Raw genomic sequence first — 23,125 nt, forward strand, 5'->3', positions numbered from 1 at the left:
CTCCTTTCTCCTTTCCCCTCTTCTCCCTTCTCCTCTCCCTTCTCCTCTCCCTTCTCTTCTCCTCTCCTCCTCCCCTCCCCTCTCCCTTCTCCTCTTCCCTGTTCTCCCTTCTCCTCTCCTCCCTTCTCTTCTCCTCTCCTCCTCCCCGCCCCTATTTCCCGGAGCCGAGGGAATCCCCGCTCGGGGCAGGGGGCGGGGCGCAGGGGGATCCCGCGGCTGAGCTCCGCCCGCTCCCTTCCCCCCGCCCCCTCCCGCAAGTCTCGCGAGCGCGGCCGGCGCGCGGGCCGCCATGCCGGAGCGCGGCCGGGCCCCGCCCCTCCCCGCGTCGCGCGCCCGGCGGCCTCAGCGCCTCTCCCTGAGCGCGCGGCCCAGCCCGCCTATCCCGGAAGCGCTCCCGCCGCCCGGCCGGCCCTTCCCCTTCCCTTCCCCCTCTCCCCTCCTCGCCGAGCCCCGGCGCTTCCCGGGCCGGGGGGGAAAGCCCGCGTTTCCTCTTCCCCCCGCAGCGGCCGCCGTCCCGGGGCGGGGGCGAGGGGCCGGGCCGGAATGCGGCCGCCGCGGGAGCCGAGCCCCCAGCGCAGCACGGTGAGAGGGGGCAGGGCCGACCCTGCCGGGGAGCCCCAAAGCGAGGGGGTGCCGGGGACTGCCCCGCAGCGAAGGGGGGAGCCCCACAGCGAGCGGGTGCCGGGGACTGCCCCGCAGCGAAGGGGGGAGCCCCACAGCGAGCGGGTGCCGGGGGCTGCCCCACAGCGAGGGCGGGAGCCCTGCAGCTGGGGGGTGCCGGGGGGAGCCCCACAGCGAGGGGGAGAGCCCCCCCAGCGAGGGGGCTCGGAGGCAGCGGGAGGGAAGCCCCGTTCCGCCCAGCGGCGGACGATCCCCCCCAGCCCAGGGGGAGGCGAGGGGGCAGCGGGCTGGAGCTGGTGGGTCCTTACCTGGGGGGGGGGGGGGGACACACGACACAGGGGACCTCGGGGTGGGGAGGGTGTGCGGGGGCGGGGGTGTGGTGATGGGAGGGTGCCGGTGTTGATCCCGGCTCTTGTTTTGCTGCCGCCCTCCCACGCACCGAGCTGAGAAAACTTTGGTCTTTTGTTTTGTTGGGGTTTTTGTGGGGTTTGGTTTTTTTTTTTCTTTTGGAGCGAGGGTGGCAGGTTGGCTGCCCGGGGTGGGTGCCCACATAGCGGGGGCTGTGATTTCTGCTGGGCCATGCGTGCGCCCTTTTTGCTGGGTAGAAAGAATAAGTGCAGTGAATAAATTCACAGGTAAAAAGAGCTGCCACTGCATCTCCTCGGCGTGTTGACTGCAGTATGATACTGCTGCTGTTGTGGTTTGGCTCTGGAGACAAATGGCCCCCAAAGGTAGCAAGGCCTTAGGTGTGCTCTGTCCAGAGTCTTCGGGTCGGATTTGAGGTCTTATTGATTGGTTGTGATTTAGACTGGGCATAAGGAAGAATTTCTTTGCAATGAGAGTGGTGAGGCACTGGCACAGGTTGCCCAGAGAAGCTGTGGCTGCCCCATCTCTGGAAGTGTTCCAGGCCAGGTTGGATGGGGCCTTGGGCAGCCTGATCTGGTGGGAAGTGCCCCTGCCCGTGGCAGGGGGGTTGGAATTAGATGATCTATAAGGTCCTGTGGAAGGATGCTACTGGCTTGTTACTGTTGCAGTGTTAGCATTTGACCATGCAGTCGGTGTGTTTTCCCCTTGTTCAAACATGATTTGTAATGTGATATTGGCTGTTCTTTCCCTGGCTTTAGCAAGGAGAAAACAAGGCAAGGTAAAGCAGCTTCTTAGGTAGCTTGTCAGTAACTATACTTTAGGGTTTGGTAGAGAATCCCCATCATGAAAAAAATGGAACAGCCCAGACATACCACACCGGAAGGTAATGGAAAGGCTTAAAGTTTAAGACAATATGTTCAGGTAAATAAGACTAAAACTGTTTTTGAAGGTTTTAGTGGCAATTAATTTGAAGATGCTGTTAGTAGTCTATTAATACCTTTGTAGCTGATGAATACAGTACATATTAGCTAAATAAAGTAATTAGTCAGAAGTATGGTTATTTGTAATGATTTTGTAAATGCCTGTATAATAACTATATTTCAAGATTTTTCAGCTTTATATTGTACAGTAGCTTTCCTTTTCCCCTCTTTTTCTGTTCTAAATAAATATTTGAGAATTGATAGGCCAACCCATCCTGGTGATGTATGAATAGGTGTCTGTTATTTTTAGTGCTGGTGTTCACGGTTGCAAATTTGAGCAGTAGTTGCATATAGGCTTATGGTCTGTAACAGGTCCACCTGACCAGTTCTGTTTTCAGAGGGCTTAGTATAAAAGAACTCTTAAAACTTACAGGTAAAGCCTGCATGGTCAAAGGTCAGTGTCTGTTCTGATAGCTTTGCTTTTGTTTCCCAGATCTGTGAGAAGAGCAATACTTTCTTCTGCCCCTTGTCAAGTATATTTTCAGTTAACATATTTCATATATAAAGAAGAAATGTTAAATTTATTTCCTCTTGGTAGGGAAAGTGGAACAGTATTCTTAAAAATATTTCACAATACTTGTTAAAGCCTGCCCTTTGTCCTCTCTTGTCAGTGGTCTTGGTTACTAGCAGCAGAATACTGTAACAACTTATATTAATGTATATATAGATTATCTCAGTTCATCCATAAAACTACTAGCTTATCAGATTTTACACACCTCAGTACAGGATAATAAAATCTGCATTTAAGTCTGCCTTTAAACTGCAATCTTTTGGTTTAGATACAGTGAGTTGGGTAAGTGTGATGGATGCTTATTTAAGATACTATCCTTTTATGATGTATTTTTATCTGGTTTAGATCATAACCTTTACTTTAAGTGATTGCAGATACATGTAAAGAGCATTGAGATCTGTGTCCATTCTTTCTTGGTGTTTCCTGGGTTGTATGGAAGCTCCTTTTTCCTTCCATTAGTTGTCATCTTGAGGAAAACGAAGTAAATTCAATAGGTGTGAAAACGTGTTGTCTTTTCCACCCAACTTTGGTGATATGTCTGTCCATTGAGTTGCAGAGGAATAGTGGTAAAAAGTAATCCTAATGGTAAAAGATTCTTTTGAAGTCATAGAATCATAGAAAGAGAATCCAAGAGAATACATTAATATGATCCTTAACATCACCTGCTAATGGCTTATCTCTTTCTGTCCCCTCTCAAAAATATATAGAGTTTAAATGAAGCTAAGTTTTTAGTTGCACTGGTTTGTAGATGCTTTCTCCTGACTTTAAATCTGTGATGATTCATTTTGTTTGTATTTTAAATAGCATAAATAGCCTCAAAGTATTGCCTGCAAAAGTATTCTCTGTCAGGGTCAGAGTTACATGGTTCTGGATGTACTGAAGCATATAATAGATATGAAACTTAAGATGTTTTACTGGGATATTTTTCGAAGAGCTGTATCTTCAAGTGGGATGAGAGTTCAGATATTCTACAGCTGCAGTGTTTCAGCAAAATCACTACAGCCAAAAACCTTTTATTTACTTCATTGACACCAAAGAGAGTTTACTGATGATCCCTCTGTTGATTAAATGCTCAAATCTAGTAAATTTTGGATAATGTCAAGTCTATCATGTATGCTTAGTCATCCAGCTCGACTATGATATGACACATTTTGCTCTAGAAGTGTCTGTATGATGCTTTTCTGTACACTGACATGAGCTGAAGTAGGTGCAGTGCCTGGTGTGTGTGCACCTATATGTGCACACACAAATCTAAGTAAAGGTACTTGCAGTGAAAGAGTTGTATTTGTTACACGGTATATTTAAAAGGCAGGTGGCAAAGGAACAGTGAAACTGAGAGTTACACCAACCCTCAGACTTTTTCATAAGCACCTTTTGAATGCAAGTGTTTCAAATTACAGGGTAGAAATATCTCTAACTTGTGGTTTTGCAGTATTTTTTCATGTCCTTGTTACTGTCTTTACTCAGACAGAAGAATAAAGCTGAACTGGAGATCAGTGGTGCTGCCTAGTGCAGAAAACTGATATTAGGGTTTTACTTTCAAATCCCTGCCAAATTTTTTTTCCCCTTTTCAAGTTAGAGCTATCCTTCACTTATTCTATGTAAAGTAAATTTTCTGTTGTTTCTTTATAGGCATAATAGACTAAAATATTGTCTGAAGGACAAGAATCGTTTTGTTGGGATTGAATGTGTGGTGGCATTGTCGTGCCAGTTCGCATGTGTGAAGCATTATTTCTAAATAAAAGATGAGAGTTTTGAAATACTTGTTTAGACTCACGTATGCAAATGTTGAAGGTGTTGGTTGAAAACGTTTCTAGAATAGGTTCTGGTACTCTGCCAAACCTTAAAGTATCCGTCAGAGTTGTCCTTTGAAAGGCCTTCAGAGTGTGAATAAGCTAGTAGTACTATGCAAAGATGTCTCTCCAGCTTTAGACAAATGATGAACTTTGACCTGATAGCGTAGATGGTTCTGTGGTGCTGAGTATCCATTTTGAGTGGCTCTTACTCTGGATAAGGTGGTAGTTGGTCAGCGACTTCTGTGCTGTGTCAATCAGTGCTTAGAAGGTGGCACTGTGGTATTAGTATCCAGGAGACTCATGTGCACAACTACCAGTAAAAAACATCACTGAAGCTTTTTTATTGACATGAGAAGCTGAAATACAGTTGGCAAATTCAGTATGTAATAAGAAGGTGAGGCAAAGTTACAATGTTGTTAATAATGCCTACAATCAAGATGGGCAGCGAGTTCTTAATGTTTTTTTTTCCTTGTTCTTTTCTCTTTTTTAAGATTAATTATACTAGATAGATCACGCTCTGTGTGCGTCTCAGTTTAATGTCAGAGTGGAACTAACATTTCAATATACACCCCATTGATTATTATGTTGAATGTTTCTCCCTCTTCAAGTACTGTTTCGTAATAGCCAGCGTACCACTATAGTATAAAAGTGAAAAATGTTATCTCTGTTAAGGCTATATACAGATTTGTTCTTAAGAAACTATTAGTTCTTCAATTCCAGGTGGGCTTTATTTTATTCAGGGCCTGAATTAAAGTAGTGGTATTTTAAAAGCATATTCAATGTATTACCAAGTTTTGTCCTAACCTAGCTCTGTTGCAAAGAAAATTACTTCTCCTTTTACTCTTTTCAAAGGGATGTATAAAGCCGGATGGCTTTGTAAGCAAGCAGTAAAGCTACAGAACAGAGATAAATGTAGTTCTGCTATAGTAGTGCTCAGTGAAACGGCTATCACAGGCCACGTTTTCCTACCCGCATATGGGCTTGCTGGTGGATAATTAAGAATGTTTTCTTAAAAACACCTTTCAGCAGATTATGTTCAATCAATCATGTTCCACACACAATAAGCTTTAATTAAATACTTATTTTCAAATGGAATTATATTTCCACTGGAATTATAATAATTTGAAAAGTGGATCAGTTTCTGTGAAATCAGGGTCCATCTAGGGATACTTTTAGTAAAAATTTCTGTTACTACCAATATTTGTCTTGGATGTGGTGGCAGAAAAAAAATTGGGTAAGTTTCTAAAATGTGTTTAGTGTTATCAGATTTGGTAATAACATCCACAGCAGTGCTAGTATTTTAATCTCATTGCAGGTTTAAGCTTTAATTTTTCCCTTCCTTGGTTATGTTCAAAGGTAATTTATTCTGAAGTCTCATCTGTTGGAACAATTCGTACGGGTTTACAATGTTACAGCTTACTGCAAATAGGGGGTGAAATGCTTGCTTTGGTCTATATATGTCATAGTATTTGTCACATTGGTATAAATCCTCAAGTATAATTCTTTTTATTCTGTAGGGAGTTTGTATACTTTGGCTTTACTCAAGCTGTGGGCATTTATTCCTAGCACTTGAAAGAGTTATGGTTTTGTTTTCTTCTTTGTTGTTCTGTCATTGGGCATGGGATCAATAATAGTGCAGAGCAAGTAGAGGGAATTGCTGAGTTTTGGGGTGGGTGGATGTGGTGGTGGTGAGGTTTTGTTTGATTTGGGTTTTTTTAACCTGGATGTTGTGCAAGTTCTGAAAGTAATGTAAAATTTGGCTTTCATGTTGATGTTGTTGAAGATCAGCTTGCTGAAGTAGTAAGCCAGGGACTAGGTCTTCTATGGAGCATTGCTAGTGAAATGTGTCTGCCTTTCTTTCCTGAAATTCTCAAGATTATCTTGATGGAATAGTAGTTCTTATTGTAATCCTGCTATTGTCAGATCAGAAATTACATGCCCAGAAAAGGCAAAGTATTAACTTGATGCAATTGTCTTCATATTTTTACTAGCAAACACTTCTACATCAAATACCATCTTTCGTGCCATTGCTGATGTGAAGGTGGTAAAAAGTTTGTGTTATTTTCTGGGTAATTCTGGTGAAATGCTACTGTATGTCCTTTCCTGGTACAAATCAAGTTTTAGCTGCTAGGTCATCTGGTAGTTTACAGATGTGACATTAGTAACCTTGGAATTGCTGAGTATGTGTTGTAACTGAATTCGGAAAACTTAAGTGAAGTAATGTTTGAAAGGAGACATTTTTGTCAGTGCTTTTGTAGATTAGCATGGATTTTACAACTCATTAGTAAGTTTCAAATGGACAGCCTGGAGTAACAGTTATTTTGATCTGTGTCTCTGCTTCGTTTCCTGCTGTTAGGACAGCATTGTGAAAATGTGGTTCTAGAACTTTGCTTGTTCCTTCTGCATGAGCATCGGTGTTTTATACAGGTATTTCAAAACAGATCTCACTGTTGATCTGCAAATACCTTGTATGTTGTGAGCTTATGAGCTGCTTGAATAAATGTTCAGGATGATATGTGCAGTTTTGTACTTTCTCTCGCTTATGTACTAAAGATGTTAGTCTTCTATGTGTAGTAGTTTCAGTAGCAGGTAGTCACAGTGAGAGAAATCCCTGTTCACATCCAGCTTCCTTCTGTATCAGTTTGAGCTTATTAGCATTTTTTGTAACAAACATTTTTTAATATCGTTTTCTTGGAATATCTGGTTTAAAGGAAGAGGGGGGACACAACGGGAAAGCAGTTTCTATCACATCTGTTGCAGTAGAGTTAAGTTTATAAATTGCAGATTATAGACACTCTTAAATGAAACCTGCCTCTTTGCTTTTGAAGCAAATACAGTAATACTTCTTTTACTTCAAAGAAAATTCTGAGTCAAGTAAGTGTTCTACCTGCCAATCCTTTTCCAGATTTGTGAGTAGAGGTAAATGAGGCTGAAGGTAGCCTTAGGCCCAAGAGAGATTTAAGTAACATCAGCTGTTTTGATCAGTCTTTAAAAATGATCTGCTGCTGCATTAAAAACAAATAAACAAACAAAAAAAACAAGAGAGAGAAAAGAGTGAAAAAGTCACTAGAGTGTTGCAGTAGAGTTCCTTCATCTAGCAGTAAGGGATCGGTGAGAGGGAGGTGAATTAATGACTTCTGTGCAGGGCAACTTTAAATTTTTCCAAAGACAAGAAAGAAAACTCTGTACAGCAGGTCTTGATGTTTTTAGTGCCATTAACTAGATGACATCTTCCTATAGTAATTGTGGACCTCGAGGGATCTCTGCTGATCTTTCATGTTGTTACTCAATGAGGCTCTAGTAGCAACAATACACACGCTGCTGGTACTGTGACAAACAGTACTTCTATTTCTGGAGGAACATTCATTCATTTGAAACCTGCTCTTTGCTAACTGAGACCACTTTCTGTAACAGTTGTAACAAAAACGTGTGACAGGTCTCCTAGGAGCATATGTTAGCCAAGATGTGATCAGGGCACAGAGGCAGCATCCTGTGTTTTTTAGTTCTTAGCCGTAGTTCTGCGCTTTTCTTTTTCAGAAATCCTGGTGCAGTTTGTTCTCATGTACATCTGTTAAAGACAGATCAGAACACTGTGTTAGTGGACAGGTGTCTTCAGGCTGATGGAGGATTCCCCTCCTAGAAATAACAGAAAAGATGAGGGAAGAGCTCCTATTTCTCTCACCTTTTAAGGAACCCGTATCTTAAAGAGAAAGCTACTTTTCTTCTGATCGGAGAAGGTGGAGGAAACATTTTATTGCCATTCTTGGACTCACTGAAGCATTCCCTGTGGGGATTGTCGTTCATGGACTTGATATCTCTAAGATATAAAGGGGAAGTGGTGTTATGGAACTGTCAGGAAAGGCTCAAAAGAAGTTTTACTATTATATATATTCAGTTTTTAAAAAAGATCCACAAAAGCAAACAACAAAACCCTAGTCCTTTTCTGTTGCCTCCTGACATTGATTCTTGTTCAAATCTACATTGTATATCACGGGGCTTTGTCTGTCTTTCTGTAAAGAAGTCTAAAGAATCCTCCTGATGTCTCTTGTTTTTCAAAAGGTCTGAAAAGTAAGATTCCTTTAAGTACTTGGAATGCTAGAAGAAGGAGGGGCGGGGGATGGGGAAGAGAAAAGCATTTAGTGTATTTTTCTTTGATTTATAGTCTTTGATTCAGGAGGGGAAAAAAGTAGTTATGACACTACTATTTTAGTAGCTCTTGTTATGCTTTTATTACATTATAGATTCCAGAAAGCACAGATGTGTCTTATGGTAAAAGTCGTGCTCTCATGACAATGGCAAATTTCTGCTTTGAGGCTACTCTTAATAAATTCACCTGAGCATAATTATTGGTCTACCATATTCATTTGTCCATTCACGGAATATTTGAGTTTAAACTTTGTTATTAGTAGTTTGTAGCAAAGGCTACTGATATTTTGTATTTGTTCCTAAATGCTACTTTCTGAACTGTGTATGTTTATATACTTATCTTTGCCCCTGTTGATTGTATTGCCATCACTGAAAGTGGTTAAAATGACTGCCACGTGCTTATGTAAGCGGCACTCATTTTTAAATGAAACTATTTATGGTACAGGCTATTTAGTTTGTTCAGAAAATGAAAACTTGACTTGCCTGGGGGGAATGCATTTAGACTTGTGTAGACCTTTCTTTTGTCTGCTTTTCCTGAGCCCTTTTTTTTTTTTTTTTTCAGCTGCCGGGTTTTTTTCTGGAAGCAGTGTATCTATGGTGTTTAGTTTGTTTTCTCCAGAAGTATACGGTACACTTAAACTTGCAAGGCAAGTTACCTCTGGGTATGGTGGAATTTGGGAATTATTTAAACATGTTACATAATCATAAATAATGTTAATTCTTATTAAACTCTAAGAAAAGGTGTGAAATCCAGCTGGAGGCCAGTGACAAGTGGGGTTCCCCAGGGCTCGGTGCTGGGTCCAGCCCTGTTCAATGTCTTCATCAATGATCTGGATGAAGGCATCGAGTGCACCCTTAGCAAGTTTGCGGACGACACTAAGCTGGATGGAAGTGTCGATCTGCTGGAGGGTAGGGAGGCTCTGCAAAGGGATCTGAACAGGCTGGACCGCTGGGCAGAGTCCAATGGCATGAGGTTTAACAAGGCCAAATGCCGGGTCCTGCACTTGGGGCACAACAACCCTATGCAGTGCTACAGACTGGGAGAAGTCTGGCTAGAAAGCTGCCTGGAGAAGAGGGACCTGGGTGTGTTGGTTGACAACCGACTGAATATGAGCCAGCAGTGTGCCCAGGTGGCCAAGAAGGCCAATGGCATCTTGGCTTGTATCAGAAACGGCGTGACCAGCAGGTCCAGGGAGGTTATCCTCCCTCTGTACTCGGCACTGGTGAGACCGCTCCTCGAATACTGTGTTCAGTTCTGGGCCCCTCACCATAAGAAGGATGTTGAGGCTCTGGAGTGAGTCCAGAGAAGGGCAACAAAGCTGGTGAAGGGGCTGGAGAACAGGCCTTATGAGGAGCGGCTGAGGGAGCTGGGGTTGTTTAGCCTGGAGAAGAGGAGGCTGAGGGGTGACCTCATTGCTCTCTACAACTACCTGAAAGGAGGTTGTAGAGAGTAGGGTGCTGGCCTCTTCTTCCAAGTGACAGGGGACAGGACAAGAGGGAATGGCCTCAAGCTCCGCCAGGGGAGGTTTAGGCTAGACGTGAGGAAAAAATTTTTCACAGAAAGGGTCATTGGGCACTGGAACAGGCTGCCCAGGGAGGTGGTTGAGTCACCTTCCCTGGAGGTGTTTAAGGCACGGGTGGATGAGGTGCTGAGGGATATGGTTTAGTGTTTGATAGGAACGGTTGGACTCCATGATCCGGTGGGTCTCTTCCAACCTGGTTATTCTGTGATTCTGTGATACTGTGAAATGTCAAGCAATTAGAAAAACTGATTATTTGGATTATTTGTTCATGAATAGTGATGATCTCATGTTATGTAGCATGGATGTCTTAGTGGCTTGCTTACTTGATAGTATGTACAGCATGACAGAACACTGTTATAAAAGTCTGCCCAGTAGACAGGTACTCTACAGAAAAATTGCCTTTCTTTTTAAACATTCAGGAAGTATTATGGTGGTTATTTCGGGAGCACATTCTTAAAAAGCAGTAGAATAGTTATATTGCAATTGTATTAAGCAGTATTTAACTAGGATTCCCTTAAAGGTTAATTACATCACTAGCTATTAAAAAAAGAATGCATATGGCTTAGTAAACTTATTTAATGTTTAAACCTCAAGATTGAATTATAATAGATCATTATTATGCACATATCGGAGTACATATAACTTGTGTTAATTCTGTAAAAGAAGATACAGGTAGTCAGGGGCATAAATTATGGATATATGAATGTAATTATAAAACTTTCTGGTGAATAACTTTTCAGGAGTGATCTGTGAGGATTGCAAACTTAAGTTGTTAGTTTTAGTTCTTTCCTGGCACTGGATTAAATTGATATCACATCTGTGCATCTCATTTAAAATACTAACATTTTTCAAACATTATATAGGTATTTTGCATAGTTTTCCCTTCTATTTGAGTTATTTTCTGTTTTCTGTGATTCTTCTTGTTTGCTAATCCCTGAAATTCATTCACAATTTATCTGTACTGGTAGCTTGGATTTTCCTGTCGCCAGGGCTAACAACTCTTCCCAGTTCTTCAAAATAAAAAGAAAATGAAGACTTAGAAAGGTGGGTTTTCAGCCAAGCACAAAACAATCAATCCTGTCCCAAGTTTTAGGTTCCTGGCTAGCTTTAACGTAGATCATTTGGATTTCACAGGGATACTGCTATTCTGTCATTTAACCTGGAAAATAAGACTTCTGTAACTGTTATCTGGGTTTTTCAGTGTCTAAAACACTAACTGAAGTATGGCCAACCAGAAATATTGGTTGCAACTGGAACTGTTGGTTGCAGCTACAGAGGTTTCTGTGTGTCCTGGAAGGAAACGTGCAAAATGGAATTAAAGGCGTATGACTTGGACTGCTTTCGTAATAATATAGTCTAGTTTCTAATAGTCTTTTCTGTCTTACTTAAAAGGACAGTCTGTTTTTGAGATTTTCCTGGTGAGATCTCATTGTGTCATTTTGATCTAATGATTCTCATTCTCTCTCTCTCTCTCTCCCCCCCTGGCTGCCTATTTCTGTCTTGGTGTTTTGTATCCTGTTATGCCACAAAGTTTCTTGGGGTTTTGAGGTGAATCAGGGAGCTGATCCAGATTGAGCTGGTATTTAGGATTTGTAAATCAAAATTCAGCTTTAATAATATTCAGTTTGTCATTTGTTCCCTAAAGATTTGTGCTAGTGCATTAGGAGGTGCAACTATTCAAAGGAAAGGAGAAGCACATTGTTTTTTTCAGAATTACTGTATTTTTGCTGGTTTAAAGTGATGATGAAACAGTCAGATGAGACTTCCTATTTGGTAATTTTTTCTTGTGGAAACACCCAGAGTTTGTGCTATAGCTAAGCATTTTATGCCAATGACTACTTCCCTAGACAAATAGATTCTTTTATTCCTCCAGAACTTCTTTCCTAAAGTTGAAAGGGTTTTGTGCCTAATGATCACTTGTTTCAATTTTGCTTTTCAGAGTTCAACAATAGCAAAAGGCCCTCTATTTTTCTTACTTTCTGTTTGTTTTTTTACAGTGGTGACACTGTATGCTGGAAAAAAATGTGTATTTGGATGTCTAGTATTTCTTTCCCTTATAACTGTGTTGTATTTGTTTCTTTGCATAGAAGAGAAGTAGACTGAAGCCCCCCACTCACTATTAAAAAAATTTGTAAGAAACATGATATGATTGTAGTCATGTTTGTAATTTTTGGGGTGTGCTTTTTTTTTCCTTTGTTAATTATTTTGTGCTTCAGATGCTTAAGAATTTCTATCTTCTCCCTTTTTTTTCCTGGAAATACCATTCAATAGCACCTTAATCCGAAGTTCTGGTATTACAGAATTCACTAGTAAGTGAAGTCCTGCTACAGGCTTCCAGACTAACCTAGGTTATGCCTGTTCTGTTGTATAGTCTTCTTGAAAGAGACAGTTGTTTTATACCACTAAAAAAAAGTCTTTAAAAAGTTCAATTTTATTTAAGTAAAAATAGTTGTATGAACAATTCCATAAACTGGAAGCATGTCATTTTGAGTCCTGGTAATGAGATTTCCTTTAATTCTTTGGGTCTTATTTGAAAGTAAAGATTTGAATTTTAAAAGTTGTTTTTTGTCATAAATTATTCAAATTAATAATTTAGTGAATTAGTTAAGCATGCTTATTATGATTCTTTCATTATGGTGTTCAATTATTGACAGGTTTGATGTACATACCATCTCTGGAGGTGTTTAAGGCACGGGTGGACGAGGTGCTAAGGGGCATGGTTTAGCGTTTGATAGGAATGGTTGGACTCGATGATCCGATGGGTCTCTTCCAACCTGGTTATTCTATGATTCTATATTGAGTACTCTGTGTAGATAGTAGATAAGTAGGTAGTCAATACTATGGTGTTGAAACTTATGCGTGTTTATGTGCTGGTTCTGTTTATTCTGGAATCAGTTCAGTTGTATTGAGTATGTATAACTATATAAAGTATGTCTTTACTCTTAAACACACTTTGAGATTTTTTTATGATAAAGTCCATTTCTCGTTGGAAGAATATTTTGTCTGTATCCAGTTAATTTACTTTTCCAATATGCAAGGAGTGGCTCTTCTGGTCAAAGTGAATGGTTGGATGTGGGAACCTGACAAACTATCAAAGTAATAACCATTACCCCTTGTCCTGTCACAACAGGCCCTGCTAAAAAGTTTGTCCTCATCTTTCTTGTAGGCCCCATTTAAGTACTGAAAGGCTGCAATAGGGTCTCTCAGTCTCTTCTGTTCTTAGATGGAACAACTCTTAACTCAGCCTTTCTTCATAGGAGAGGCGTTCCATCCTTGTGATCATTTTCATGGCCCTCCTGGACTCAGTCCAACAGGTCCATGTCTTTTCTGTGCTGAGGTCCCAGAGCTGAACACTGTACTCCAAATGGGGCCTCACAAAGAGCAACACAGATGGGGAGAATCACCTCCTTTGACCTGCTGGCTGCACCATTCTTTTGATGCAGCCCAGGATACAGTTCGCCTTCTGGGCTTTCTGAACACATTCCAGGCTCATGTCCAGCTTTTCATCCATTAGTACCCCAGGTCTTTCTCTGCAGGGCTGCTCAGAATCCCTTCATTCACAGGCTGTACTGATACCAGGTGTTGCCCTGACCCTAATGCAGGATATGTTGCACTTGGCCTTGTTGACCCTCATGTAATTCACACAGGCTGACTTCTCAAGCTTCCTGTCCATTTCCATCTGGACGGTATTCGGTCCTTCAAGCATGTCAACCACTACCCTCAGCTTGGTGTTGTCTCGTTTACAGTAATGGAAAACTGGTGCTGTGAAATAGATTAAGGTAAAAATCAATGACTTGTATTATTAGGGTCTTTAAAAAGAAGAGTTATCTTTGTGTTTGTTTTTTTAAATCTGATACTGATCAAAGGATTGAGCATCTTACGGAGGTATCTAAATACTAAAATTGTGTATTTTTCCAGCAGTTGGAATGAATGAGGAGTCTGCATATGATGTGTAGTTTAACTTAGGAGATCTGTTACAGTGTTCCTCAGTTCATCTGCCCATTCAAGTAGCAAAAAAACCCAAGTTCTAATACGCAGTCCAATTTAGCAAAATTATTCTGTTTGAATTCTGTTTCAAAACAAAGGTGATGGTTTGTAGCAGTCTGGAAGTGTGGCATTGCTTTCCATCCTTAAGGGGAAAAATGACACAGAGAACAAAATAGATAACCTTCTGCAAAAAGCTAATGCTTAAGCAGCTCCACAAATGTCAAGTAAAGGCTTTCAGCTCCTTCGCTCTCCTCCCTCTCTTCCAAAAGCAGAGAAAAACCAAAACATATGCTTGAGTCCAGGTCGTGCAGATGATAAGAGCTGTGATTTCTTTGTGTTTAGTGCTTATGAGAATTCTGAAGAAGGTGTTTGGTTAAGCAGAGAATGAGACTAATTGAGCTAGATTTCAGAATCAAGACCTCAGATTACAGTGTTATTTTAATGTATTTTTGCTTTCAACTGCTTTTTTTCATTCTGAAATGTACAGATCTGTCACTTTGTGTTGCTTTTGTCTAGGGCAGACTCTATCAATTATTGGCTTCAGGGGAATATGCTGGTGTGGGAGATGACTGCAAATTATTTTCAACTTAAGTTTTTTCTGCTGTCTAATCTCCTGTTGTATACAAGACTGCATTTGATTTGTGGGAAGATACGTGACCTGGGTTTTTCTTTTTTTCCCCCCTCTGTTCTCAGCAAATGATGCCCTTCCAGGGAGTTACACCAAAAGGTCTGTGTTTCAGATTTAAATTATTGGTGTCTAAATGAAGATGGCATGCTCCAAATTATTACTGTCTAGAAAACATGTGGACATTGCCACTTCTTAACAATAAAGAAATCAGGATATTTGTTAAAGAACTGAACGCCACATCTTGTCTTTTGCTGCAGCATCTAAGCAAAGCAACCTCTGTACCATATCAGGTGAAAAAAGACTTCTGTGTTCTTGTAGATCGTCTCTGCAACCACTTAAACAATTGGATGGATATCTCTTGCTCTCTTCTGTTTTTGTGAAGGCAAATAGCACTGAGCACAGCACAAATAGTAGAGCAATTTTAGTGTAATGTAAAGAATATTTCAAGCAGTTCTTATACTACAGCTTTACCAAGTTATCCACAAGACCCTGCATGTCCCATAGGGATAGAGAGGTCTATTAAAACAAAAAAGGACAGTGCTTTTGGAGGATGCACTTACCTTGAGCTGCTGGACAGCATCTTTTTGTTTTAGAGAAATGAAATAATCCAAACCTTTTTGAGTAGAGTGAGTTAGTAACTTAATTTAAGTTGAAACTGTCTTTTTTTTTTCTTTTGTTCTTGTTAGTCTTCTAAAGCAGGATTATGAGGATAGCTTCCTATAAGAGAAATGAAATCAGAGCAGTTTATCCTACCAACCTTAATGGAGTATGATAGGGCAGAGCAGTGTGGAAATGCTCTGGCTTTAAGAAGGTGCTGATTGCATTAAGTGTTTAACATGCGTGTTTAATTTAATTTGTCATATAGAATAAAAAAAGGCATACTTTAAAAACTGGAAAATTGAATACTCTTGGGTGAAATGCTATGCAAAGCCAAATGCTTCTTATTCCTGAAAGTTTCAGAAAGTGTGCTTCATTCATTTTGTCTCATATTCAATCTTATGCCTATTTTTTTTTAAACTATGCCTGATGGAAGTGAAATTTGCTCATGACTTCACAATCAGACAGCCATACTCTGTCAGCTGTGGAAAGCTTGGCTGGTAGTAAAGAACATCTTTCCTTTCACTTTTTGTACAGTAAGCCTGATTTTATAAAGCCAGAGTTGTTTAATGTGTTCCTGATATACTTTGTGATCACAGGCTCTGGGGTAGTGGACTCTAGCTCCATCATCACAAAACTAATCTTTTTTGTACTCGGCTGTATGTAAAAAGTCATGCATGCTCCAGCCAAGAATTGCGTTAATCTCATCACTTGGATCTGAAATTTTCTGGCATGAAACCAGACCAACAGAAATAAACAAATGTTATGACTGATGACCTGAATACTGACAACCTGCCTTTGCAGGCAATGTCATTTTGTAACCAAGGTGTCAGGACTACAAACACAATTTTCCACAATGTACCAAAGTCATGATGGAAAGGCTCTGAGAGGGAGGTAGAGCGTAGTCTTCAGAATCACTTTGTGCTGTCATTGTAATTCATAAAGCTTATAATTTAATGTCAAATTATTAGAAAAAAAAATCAATTTCCAATCCTGTCCTCTACCCAGAGCACGCAGAAGAGCAGGAAAGTTATTTGGCAATATGAAGCAGGAACTAATATCACTTGTGGGAAAGCTCAGTGTTGGTGGTTGCCCTGTCACTGCTGCTGTCTGTAGTTTCTCAGCTTGCCCTCTCTGGTGTTAAAACACCTGATTTAGTGCCAAGCTTACTAAAAGGAAGGGGATGCTCTGAAGCTTTTATCAAGTAAAACCATTGCATACTGTTCAAATCCTTGGAAGCTACACAAGAATTTTGGCAGGATTGCAAAATTGCATCTTAGGATGAAAAATTACATTCATATTCTGGTCTTTCCATTATCTGTTTTAGCTTGTCCTATTTCTGGCCTAAGATTATGGAACAAGTGGGTTTGAAATATCTAGACTTCCTCGTGGAGATTTGCTGTTGAAGCAGTTTTGCAGACAGGGCAGCTACAGCTGTATCTTTGTGTCAGTTGAAACATTACCTTATACTAGCAAGGTTTCTTTCTGCAGCAGTTGTAACACAGACCTTGCTTATGGAAGGAGGGAAACTCACAGCTTTTCTTCCACTAGACTGTTTTTTTTATCCTGTTAGTATTCTTTATAGAGAAGGCTGAAAGCACTGCAGAATGAAAGCATTTTAAATTGCCTGCATTTGTATACTACCTGAGGCACATCTCCCCAGAAAGTCAGTCTGGGGCTAAGCTGAGATAAAATTTTTCATATTAAAATAGTCTTAATAGGAAATGAATGAACAAACTAATGTTTAGACACTCTTTCCTCTCTTCCCCTCAAAAGCCAAAAAAACCCCCCACACACACACACCTCATTCTAAGGTTTCTGTGCGTATCTGTGTGTATGTAGCTACATACATATATATGCTGTTGGTACATGATGCTTTTATTTTAAGGTATCTTTCCTGTTATGCTGGAAAATTGAGTGCAGCAATTCCTCAACTATAGCACATAATCATCTAAACGTGTACACATGATTATAGATAACCTTAATGAATTAATGTTATAATTATATTGACATAAACATATAGATAGCATAAATACAATTAAGAGGCTACACATAACATTATGTTAATATGACCTCTTTTTGTGGCAGCCTTATGGGTGGGTATTCATGCAAAGGCTTGTCGGAAAATAATCTCAAAATAGGCAAGGTTTGTATTACAATTCCTTATCTTAGCAGGTTCTCTGGGAATGATAGAAAAGACAAGCATGCTACATAACTCGTCTACCACATTCTATAGCAATTAGTCATGTCAAAGCAGTTTACACAGACAGGCCACTGAAGTTTAATTTGAAACTTCAAAAGTGGAAGGTGATGCCTCCTGGTATGTAGGTAGTACGTGGTTTGCATTTTCGGTACTATTGATCATCTTTTGCATTGGTCTGTATTGACTCCTGCCTGTTCCTTGGGTTTTTTTTCTGTCTACTCCCTCAGTATTTGTCTTTTTTTTTTGTGTGTGTGTGTGTTCCTGTTTGTGTGCCTCTCCACTTCCCTCCTCTGTGTAGAGTCATATCCTCCATAAGTATGTGTTTGCTGGGGATCCTGAAATGAGGTTTTCTTATTCCTTCACTTAACTCTTTCTTTCTGACCTGGAGTTTTTCTTCTAGTTTAAGGTGGTCGAAGTGAAGAGAGGCTAGTAGTAGTCAGGCCAGAAACAGCATTGCATAGATGTTTGTACTTCCCTGTACTATTTTCTTTTCTTTCTCAACCGATCATCTTTTGTATAAGAGTTGTAGTGAATATAGTATGCAAACAGTCTTTGCAACAGATGTTGCTTTTTGTACTGTTGTCAGCTGTAGAGGCCCCTAATAAATGTACACTGGTCATTTGAATTGATACTAATTCTAGTTAGTATGCCCTTTTATCTCTGCTGGGAAACAAATTCTTCTTTACGTGTACAGTTATGCTCTGTAATTTCTCATTAATGCAGAAAAATGTGAACGCTTCATCAGACAGGGTGCGTTCCAGAAATTGTCTGAGTCTTATCCTGTAATGCTCTTCCACATATGCACTTATCAACAAAACAGAGGAGGGTCACAAAAACGATCCGAGGGTTGGAGCACCTCCCATATCAGGACAGGCTGAGAAAGTTGACCTTGTTTATCCTATAGAAGAGAAGGCCTTAAGGGAGACCTTATAGTGGCCTTACAGTACTTAAATGGCATCTACAGGAAAGTTGGGGAGGGACTCTATCAGGGTGTGCAGTGATGGGATAAGGGGTTATGGTTTTAAACTGAAAGACCGTAGATTTAGATTTGATGTTAGGAAGAAGTTTTTTACTGTGAGTAAAGTTCAGTACTTTACTGTGAAGCACTGGAACAGGTTGCCTGGAGAAGTTGTGGATGCCCCATCCATCCATGGAGTTGTTCAAGGCCAGATTGGACGAGGCTTTGAGCAACTTGATCCAGTGGGAGGTGTCCCTGCCCATGGCAGAGGGGTTGGAACTAGGTGTTCTTCAAGGTCTCTTCCAACCCAAACCATTCTATAATTGTATGATTCAGTCAGTGTATTCAATTCAGAGTATTTTCAAGGTTTGTCATATAAAAACTAATTGGAGAAATCATACAAGTCTGGTTATTTTTAACTGTTGTTTACAGCACTGTTACTGTTAGCCATCACCAGACTGTTGGGGGTATTTCAGAGGCAGGAAACCTGATTTTTAAACAGTTGATTTGGGACTTTTTTTCCTCCTCTTTCTAGCTTAGGAATGACTTAATTAAGATAGTTTAAGTTTTCTTTGGTACCATAAACTTTTTTGTTTTTTTTTAAAAAAAGTTTCTGCTGTCATAAATCATTCTATGGCTAATTCATAGCATGATTGACTAAAAGCAATGAATTTAAATTTTGTAGTTCTTGCACAGCTTCAGCTGACTTAGGGAGGATGACCGAACTTTTACTTCACTGTGAAATTGTTTGCTAAGCCACCCAAGTAAATCAAATAACTAGTAAAAAATGCAGATGGTATATCACTGAATGCATGGAGTGCAGCAGTGTTCCTTTTATCCAAATATCAACAGGCTCAGACAACTAACCTATGTTGCTTTTGCCCTGTAAATGGGCAGTACTTTCTTTCACATTTATTCTTTACAGTTCATTTTATAGAACAAATATTTTTAATAGGGAGAAACCCAAATCAAAGTGAGAAGGTAAAGAAAAGCAAGGGAGGCGTTTAGGTTAATTACACAAATAGCCATTTCGATGTGAGGCAGTTGATTTATGAGTGTAATTAACCCTGAAATTTTGCTGGTTCTGTGTGGGTAAATCAAATGACAATTTGGTACATATTTTTTCAAGTCGTGACTGTTTCCTTCAGCCTTTTTGAAACTCCTCACCTTAAGGAATGTTTACTGCTCTGAACTCCTGCAAGTAGGTACAGTGTTTGATTTTGTGGAAGTCTCTTATGGACAGAGTCATTGTATTTTGACCATTGGAAATAAATATATCTCACAACAAAGTCTGTTCTGCATTTATAATGTGTGAATTCAAAGTGTAGCACTGAATTTGTGATGCAGGAGCTGATGCTGAGAATCACTTAGCAGTTGCAGGAGCTATCAAACACATCTTAGGCTGGAACAATGTTAAATTCCTTTTAAGTTGATTGAGGTGCAGATAACTTTCCCTCCATAGCAATACTCAGACATTACTTCTTTGAGAAATGTTAATCGCACACTCTGAGAAGAAAGCTTACTTTCTGGAACAATTTGTGTATTAAACAATAGTCCAGTATTTTTGTTGTTTGTTAGCTAAGTTTCTCTCTAGTATAAACCTCAGCCGCTAGTAATTGTTAAACATGGAATATGAAAAGCAGACTGTACTTAAAAAATGCTGAAGTTCATGATTCATGGATTTGCAGTAAACCTTTTTCTGTGTTTTGTAGTATATACTCAAGTTTCATGGTTTTTTGTATCCTTTCTGGCTCATTTTAATTCCTAGAATAGGATTTAATGGCCAAAAAAAAATTGCATCATTATAAAACTGGTTTTAGCAGGGCCAACACTTAAGAGTTTATGAATTGGGAAATCTGATAGTGTGCTTGTTCAGAACAGTTATTTTTCTCCAGCCACAGCCTGTATTTCACAAACATGCAGTCAATAGTAGTAGATCATGTGTCCTGGTAAGAAAGGCAGTTCATCGTCCTCATAGGTTTTGGTACCAATGTGATTCTTGTGATAATCTCAGGATTGTTTGTAAGGCATACCAACTCAGTCGTGTTTGCATCTTCTGGCTTCACCTAGTGTTCCATGGAACTCTTGCAGAAATTAGTGCTTGCTGCACAGTAGCACCATTCCTGAACTATGTCAGCGTCTTGAAAAGAAATGGGTTTCCTCCATCCTGATTTCTCTTATCTCAGAATTGCATATTGGTTTTGTGTGATGAACACGCACCGCATTGTATCACAATATTCCTCATCTATAAAATGTGTGGAAATAGTTTCAAACATGGATAAAATTGATCATTGCTCAAGTTTAATCTACTGGAGGGAAAAAAACAAAACCCAAGAGAGAGAACATCTTTCTTGCATGCTCCCATTTCATCAATATGAGGTAATAGTATTCTCATAGTGCTGACTTTAATGAATTACATTCCACTTCAATACTTCAAGCTGTTCTAGGATGTTAAATGACACATCTGTGTAACTTGTATGGCTAAATGGACAGGAGTATCCATCCAGCCAAGAATTGTCAGGTGAGCGTAATATTAGAGACCAATTGGTCAACAGTGATAGCTTGTCAGCTTTATTTTTAGTTTTATTTTGCTCTGTACCTCTTCATTGTAATTCACATTGCATTCCTGCCATCCAGGAGCTTTTTTAATCTGATCTTCTTTTGTACAAGTGAACAAATGTTCATCATGAGACAGCTTACCAAGCCATGAATTTGTCTTGTTAGTGACATAGGCAGTCATTTAGAGCAGTGACAGTGGCGTGCTGAGCTCAACTTCAACTCACTTGCTTTGCTGAACTTATGTTCGTATGAACTGACAAAATGTCTTTGAATTCTATTGTACATGTCTTTCCTGCTCTGTGAAGCAAGACAATTCCAAAGCTGTAGGGTGTATCGCCCTGCAAATAAAAAACCTTCTGTAACAAATAGTTGTGATTTCTGAGGTGGAAGAATTGTTCTTACTTAGCTATATGGAGCCCTAAAATTTATTTTACCTGGACTCTTGCTGGGAAAAGTAATCCTTGTGTTTTGTCATACATAATTTTAACCAGAATGAGTGTGTGACTGAAGATGGTTGTGAGGAAGATTTTCTCTCTTGGCATTGTTTATAAAAATTTAGTTTGTTGTAATTTTGGGATTTTAAGACCTGCTAGCTGACAAATCTTTATAAAGGTGTCACATTGCCCTAAAAGTATTTGCCTTCCGTTCCTGCAAGAGAAATCCGAAGTCAGTGAATTGATGTGAGTGTTCTGACACTTGTGGGATGAGTTGGTAGGTTTTGTTTATTTGAATTGTTAAATAAATGGAAACTTAGTGTACAAAATTGCTCTCTTTATTATTCCCAGTATCAGTGTAGTATGAGACTTGAAACCATTTACAGTCAGTTTAATATTCTACTGCAGGCACCTTTGAATTTAAGCCAACAGTGGTTCCAGAGGCTGCTCAAGGATTGGAGATGAGATTACGTGATTGCATCTACAGCCAGGTCACGTGCCAGGCATGTTTACAATGCAAAATTGGGTACAGATGCCTATTAAATAGTAGGTATGCATGGGATGTGATGTTAAAAAACATGTTTTTGCTTAGTTAATCCTTTTTGTGAAGCACCTCAGTTTGAATCATCCTCAAATTTCGTGGTTTCATCCATGTTTGTTTACAAATTGCTATTTAACAGCTTTTCTGCTGTGTGTTTGCAGTCACTGTGGGAAGCACCACAGTAATAACAAACCTTAACACCTGCCTGAGTATTGAAACATACAAGTGGAATTGAGATATGGTCATGTACTAATGTAGACATTGGCTAAAATCATATATGTTTAAAACCACAGTGTTGGGTAAAAACCAAAGGATATTAATAAAGTGCTTGTCTAATAAAGCGCTTTCTAATTCTGTCATCTGAGTTAATTCCCTTCGTGTCTTCTCATGTTTTACTATTGGCATGCAGTGCATGGAGGGTATTCTAGCCTTTGGAAGCATGTAACCAATGCGTCAACAGAGATGTGGAAGGTATAATCATATCAGTGATAAAGAGCTGGCTACCCATAATGAGTTGGTCTGTAATAGTTCTGAGGAAGAATTTCTGTAGAGAACAGTATTGCATGGACTGCAGGGAGGTGACGTGTAGATTGAAGTACGGTTTTAGTTCTGACCTCTTGCTGGTAGTGTGTCTTCTGAGTTCAGCTGACAGCGAACTTTCTTGAAGTGCTGCAACCACGTTCTCTGACTCTAGTGTTGACAGCAATTGACAAAATCCCCATCCTGATTTAGTGCTGTTCATACAAGAACAGCTTAGGTTCTTTCATTCAAAGTCTGCTTCATGTGAAGGTGTATTTTTGTTAGGGGATTAACTGATCAGTTGGCCTATCTGTGCTGAAAAGAAGGGGAGGAGGTTCCTGGTCCTCTACCCCTTTCCCCCTTTTGCCCTTTTTCTTACTTTCCACAGTGGAGTGATATTTGGTGGGCTCATTAAACTAGAAAAAAAGTGATGTTTTGGGGTTTTTTTTTGTAAGTTGGTTTAGAAGATTAAGTTAGTTCAGCTGAGTTTACTGGAGTGGGAAGAAAGGTGGAGAAGGCTGTTCAGTTGTGTATGAGTTGTAATGTACTTCAGCTGATCTCACTCTATTTTCATGCTGCCTCATATGCAGTAAATCTTGGCATCTTGAAGGACTGTATCCAAATCTCTAGATGACTCTGAAGGCTATGGAAGTTTGTCCACATCTGTTCTAGAAGTTAAATTGACATCTGCTGCCTAAGAAGTCTTTGCTTATAGGGTAACTTCATTCAAAAAATTGTAATGAATTTGTAATTCAG

General features: G+C 40.0%; 1 protein-coding gene across 3 annotated transcripts in view; it reads left to right on the top strand.

The window, feature by feature from the left end:
- The first annotated feature begins 393 nt into the window (after window positions 1-393).
- TAB3 (TGF-beta activated kinase 1 (MAP3K7) binding protein 3) overlaps window positions 394-23,125 on the top strand; it is a 44,777-nt gene continuing 22,045 nt past the window's right edge. The window contains exon 1 of one of the 3 annotated variants that reach the window (XM_069873437.1): window positions 394-582. The gene's annotated coding sequence lies outside the window, so the exon portion shown is untranslated. The remainder of the gene's footprint in view (window positions 583-23,125) is intronic. The other 2 variants (XM_069873446.1, XM_069873429.1) reach the window with 2 other exon arrangements.

The sequence above is a fragment of the Phaenicophaeus curvirostris genome, chromosome 1 (assembly GCF_032191515.1).
Source record: "Phaenicophaeus curvirostris isolate KB17595 chromosome 1, BPBGC_Pcur_1.0, whole genome shotgun sequence".
Lineage (NCBI taxonomy): Eukaryota > Metazoa > Chordata > Aves > Cuculiformes > Cuculidae > Phaenicophaeus > Phaenicophaeus curvirostris.